Raw genomic sequence first — 6,369 nt, 5'->3', positions numbered from 1 at the left:
GTTTTCTAATAGCGAGTTATTTATGGATCCCAAAATTGAAATATTTGTATAATTCATAAGAATTTTTTTTTTTTTTTAAATAACAAAAATTATAGTCAGTCACTCAGAATAATGCTATCAAAACCACATAAAATTTACAGATGTAACATATGAAATCTCTCGGCGGCCTCCGTGGTGTCGTGGTTAAGACGCATGACTCACGCACGGTGGGTTCCGGGTTCGATTCCCGGTGAGGACACAAAAACTAAATGTGATTTTTCTCAAACCTGAGTGTACTGTGCTGTAAATCAAAGTGCAAAAAAATCTACCGATTTACTGAATTTCATCGAAATCCCACTGATTATTAAATATTCCCATTTTTTCCACAGATTTTTTGTACCATTATTCGTCTCTAAAATAGACATTTCACTTTTCAACCGACCGAGTGGATTGGGGCGATACGTGTGAAACAGGCCCGTACATGACAGACACAATCAATCATTTTAAGACTATTAATATTACAGATATTATAACAGTATCAATACAATGAAGAAGTTCCGTTTTTAGGGAAATTGGATATAAAAACTCTTTCCTTACGCGTGGTAAAAATTAAGGCATTTAATTGTTCAGCCGAGTTTCTCAAAAACATATAAAAAATTATAAAAATGAACTACTTTGAACAATATCACAAGTTCTCCGAAATCAACCAATGACAGAATGTTGTGATAAATTTACGGTTGCCGGAAAGCCAACCCACCAATCATGAGAAGTCACTGTAGAGAACTTTTGATGTCACAGGTGAAGGAATTTCACTATCACAAAACTTTGAAAAAAATCATAGCGCTGGTATTACTATATATTATTTTTTTAATTTTTTATAGCTTAGTTTGATACCCTATTCACAAATATATATATATTTATTTTAGACCACTGTACTTCCTCTTTTATAATACTTTGAAGCATCGTAATACAAGGTGACACAAATGACGCATCCAAATTTTCTACCGTATTTTAATTTTATTGTGAGAATTTTTAAAAACTGAAAAAAAACGTTTTTAATTATTTGCAGAAATCCATCTTCTTCTTCGTTTTTTATGGCCTTTTCACCTCCCAACTGTGGTAATCTAGGCAGTGTCGAGTTTTCATTTTTTCAGATGTTTACACATGTGTTAGTATATATGTTAGCTATAAAAAAAATATATTTTTTTCTTTTAAGATTGAGTTATAAGAGGTTAAGTATCAGTCAAAATAATGAAATACTGTTCTAATAAAAAACCGGTTATTAATATTATTCAGTTCTTGGATTAATCGGCTATTCGTAAATGACTACCATTACTACTAAAGTGAAGTTAGTAGATTTTTATTGCGCAATAGACCGATTCGCGTTCCTACGCAAAACTGTTTAATTCATTTTCCAAGCAAAGACTTCTCTTGTATCCCAAACCTTTATAACAATAATTACGGGAATTTCAAAATGATTAATTTCTCGATTTTTTCTTTAAATCTAGATTTTTAGTAACATAATAAAAAAGTTATATTTAAAATTTGAAAGGGCTAAAAATATTTACGAAACGAATGTTGATGCGCGCAATAAACGAGGAAGACGGAGAAAGAAAGGCAAGACTAAATCCAATGTATATCGTTTTTTTAAAGGCATAATTACCATCAAGAAAACCCTACAACTCGTGTTCTGAATTCAGCGACCTATGAATTATTTTGTGCGTATAAAAACAAGCTAAAAAACGTAAACATTGCATTCGATTACAGGTCTTCGAGGTTTCGAATCGTATTTACGTTAAATTATTTGTAATGTTTTGGAATATCAGTAACGGTTTTTACGATTTGGAACATATACTAACTGTCATAATTGTCGGCAATAATTCAGTTTGTCTTTGTTTTTGTTTTTGTTAGTAAACAAACATTTCTCGTCCAAGGAGGTTGAATCGCCGTTCAGTTGAGATATTAGAGAAAATAAATATAATAAAAAACGTGTACAACGATAGTAAATGATGGCAAATCAGTTGATATTTCGTGGAGCAGCAGTAGCGAAGACGTTTTTAAGAAGCTGATGTAAAAATCGTTTAAAAACGACAAGAAAAAAGTTATTTCTCTCGTTGACGCAAATGAAAAGGATGAAACATCATTTGAACAAGGATAACAGTTGTAGAAAAGCGGGAAAGTCGTGCTCCAGGAGCGCTAAAAATAAGCGTAAAAGTAACAGATTAAAACTGAACATTTGTGAGGTTAGGTTGGACAAAATGTCAAAGAAACTTCTTCGGTAATACCGAGAAGCCAAGTGAAGTTAAACTTCAACGAAAAGTTCACGAATAATAGTGGAAATTGCAAATTGTCGCCCATCATCCGGTGCAAAAGAATTGAATTTGCAAATGAGTCTTTGTAAAATTCCGTCAAAAACAAGTGAACTCGATGAAAATTTGCGTAATTCCGCGTTGCCGTTTGAAAAACACTATTGTTCCTCTGGCGAAAGTGAAAAAAGCGTTATTTTATGTTTGAAAAACAAGAAAAGACGCGTACAAGTGAGTGATAAGATTTTAAACGAGAAACGTAGTTAATTTATTGAAAATACTGCGTTTTCCCGACTTGCCTCGCATTATTCTGCAGTGTGACGGGTTGGCCGAGCAATTTGCAAAAGGATTTGCGGAAAATCAAGCCGTATATTTTGGACATTTTGTTATGAAACCGAATATTTTTTACAGGTCAACTTTGACAGATCGCTGAAGAATGATGATACGTTTATTTCTATGGAAACCAGCACTGGCTACCCGTACACTCACTTCTCTCCTTCCCGACCGTATTCTGACTCGTCTCGTTCCGACTGTTTGGGGTGGTTTTATAACTCCCAAATTAGCTCTCTCCTCTCTTTCACTTATTGCCTAAAACTCATTGTCTCTTTTCCACACTTATTAATAAACACCTCGTCATATTTAAAACTAAAATACTATGTTCTGCATATTGTTTCTGATAAAACTAAATTATAATTAACTAAGATTAGAATGTATATAATATTAAATGCGTTTAAAACTAATTAATTAAAAATAAACAAATACTAAACATAGAAAACTAAATTATTGAACTAACTTATACCTATGTAAATTAGAAAGGAATCAAGAATTAATAATTTAGAAATGATCCACCTCTAAGTGCAGTGGTTGGTGCGTTCGCCTACCATGCTTGAGATCCTAGGTTCAATTCCTGGCAAGGTGGATGTAAAATTCCTTCAAACATATTATAAAATAATCGCTGATACGTTGCGATTGGCGCACTGGTGCAGTGCCTTAAGTACCACGAGCGCGGATGTAAAAATGATGGCGCAAAAGTTAATTAGAGTTTTAAGTTAATTTGTGGCAAGTTGGAATAATCGGCACGCGTACGAATGAAGATGTATGAGATTTGAAGAACAAAGGTTTGCATGTATCACAGAGGAATTAATTATGCGTTTTATTTTTGTTATTTTTAAATAAGTTTTTGAAATACAAATATTATTTTAATGGCCATCGCTTTGCGAATTATTATTAAAAAAGGTTATGTTTTCCCCAGCGGAAAACATGGGTCAATATTTATTGTTAAAGTTGTTGTTTTCAATGGAAAGGGTTTTGGAATTCCAGGTAATTCGCCGCTCGGTCATTTGAATTTAGCCCGAGGTATTGAATAGTAATTGACAATAAAAAGAGACGACCTATTTGTAAATACCTAGCAACGGCTCGGGTAAATGGGGATTTATTTGTAAAGGCGGTAATTAAAATGGGGTTCTTTTGAGAATTGGCTGGCATGAACTAAAAGGTTATATTTAAATGCATTATTGCTGAGAAACCCCAGATTAGAGAAAACAATAAAACGTATTGGAAAGTTATATTTAAATTCGTATTGAAATATTTTAAAACATCGCCGCGTTTTTTCCCAATACAAACAAAGGTTGATTTTAAATCTACAACGAAAATACCTGCTTATTTTATAAAATTATTTTATAATACAAAAGATTTTAATTCCTGAATATTTTAAACAGGTATGTTTAGCTCGTATTTTATTTATTTTATTATATAAAATCAGCTTTAAAACTAAAATAAACATAATTATTAACAACGTTCTTACAAGGTTACATCATTTTACAAAAACGTTAGAGATGGGACAAATTGATCAATGTAAATTGATCGAATAAAAAAATAATTCATTTGAAGTTGTTCATGAAAAAAGTATAAATGTCTCATTTTTTGGTGAATAATTGTGTTAAACACACCATAACAGGCTTGTTTTTGTGTTTTTAAATCAATTTTCGGAAACAGAGTTTCATGATTGCATGAAATAACTGATAAAATCGATTTGATCAGTGATCAGTAATTTCCCATTAGTAATGAAATTAGTTTGACAGCTCTCATTCTAATCAAGCTATATTTTAAGGATTTTTTTTCTTTTGTTTGGTATGACTGGAATTTAAGAAAATATAACTTTCTAAGAATTTGCTGGCCTTACATGTTAACACTTACCTCTGTATAATATTTTGGCATCTTACTGAAGCTCAAAACACCACTTTCCGAGTTTTAAGAGCAGGTGCTCGGGGAGAATATTAGGCACGAGGCGGTTTGCTTTCACAACTAACATTGAAGTCCGAAAAAGGACGCAGCCGCCTCCGAGCGTCTAGAGGATGCAGCGGTGGACCTGACGATGCAGCATGCCTCAGGAGAACCTAAACCCGAGTCGCCTGTTACCGGAACATCCTGGAAGGCCGTCGACGACGATCTTTCGACGGAACTAAGAGACGAAAGAGTACTGGCAGGTGATAGGGTCTTGTGATGTCCTCATGCTCTACTTAGAAGCGGATGTGAAAAAGAAGACAATATTCACCATTCTGCTCATAGTTGAAATTCTGTATGATTTCAATTTGTTTTTCCTTTTTTTTAATAGTAAAAAGTATAAATCCTTTATCGCTGTGGGTAAGATTCTATCGAAATATATATCACGTCGAAGATGCTTTTCCATTTTTATAGCGAACTTGATTTTAAACCAGTTGTATCATCAATGTTTTGATTAAGTCAAAATTGTTGTAGAGGGGTATAGGATTTAAACCATCAGGGATTTTACATCAAGTACACGGCTATTATAAGAGAGAAAACGATGATAAATGAAGCCAGGATTTGTAAGCCAAATTTTTATACAAAATATCAACAGAGATGAAGAACATTCGCAAAGATCAACCAATGGAAAAATTGATGGAATTAGATGAAAATAGGTAGAAAATACTAGAATTTTACACAAACGACCATATACAAGTACCAAGGTACCTACTTAAATTCAATATTTGAATATTAATAATGGTCTCACAACATAAAATTGCTATTAAGAAATGGATAGTGGAGGGGGGTTGCGCACGGATCGATGAGTGGATCAAGCCAAATAGGTAAAATGTGTGTACTGTGTATTAAGTTTGTTGTGTTTTTTAATGATTATTTTAGTTTTTTATTGTTTATTATGTTAATGATAATTAGGTAAATTGGATTAATTACGTTATTATTATGTTTACTTTGTTAAATAGCTAATTTAAGGTATGCTTCACATTTTGTAAAATGTTTCCCTCGGTATAAAAAAAAGAATACAAACAAATTTAAAAGTATAAATAAATTTCTTGTCAACGCCGCTCTAGACTGTTATTTAGAAACAGTTAACTGTTACCGCTGCTCCTTTTAAATAACGGTAACGTCTGGAAATTTTTGGACAGGGAAACAATTATAATTTTATGCAATTGGGGAAAATAAAACAGTGAAATACAGCGTAGAGAATGTATTAAGGTAAATACAAGTAACATTTGTCATACTTAAAAAGAAAACATCTCGTACTAGATAAAAAATAAAAATTAAATTAAATAAACATAATGTAGCTAAAAGAGCACCTTTTATCAAAATTTTTGTTCAAAACGCAATGCAGAAAATGACTCGCGAATCGAAAATCGAATCCCCCAGTGTCGCACCAATCTAGCGTAGCGAATAATCACGCAGTGCCCCATGCACCACTCGATAAGCGTCGATTTTTAATAAAAATCACAAAAAAAAAAAAAAAAATCGAAGAAAATTTGCATCAATTTGACAGCACCCTATGGTGCTCTCTTCTTCTGATGGAAGAATTTTTAATTACAGTGATTTTTTACGTAATATTTCTTGCATCCGAAGCTGGCAACATCAAGCAGTGCCCACGAAATACGTTTCCGATCATTCGGACTGATTGTCCGTTTCGCGCGGATGAAGAATATACAAGCGCGTTATTTCATCATTCCTCGATCGCTTCCCGACTTTCATGGATGATCGAGAAAAATAACCGCGTAGAGTCATGGACGTATTAATTCGTTTCAATGTAGAAATGTTAAAAATGCACAGCGAAATT

This window comes from Micrasema longulum, unplaced genomic scaffold (assembly GCF_059751315.1).
Source record: "Micrasema longulum isolate JH-2025_06_02 unplaced genomic scaffold, ASM5975131v1 h1tg000982l, whole genome shotgun sequence".
Classification (NCBI taxonomy): Eukaryota; Metazoa; Arthropoda; class Insecta; order Trichoptera; family Brachycentridae; genus Micrasema; species Micrasema longulum.
Note: the sequence above shows the minus strand (reverse complement) of the source record.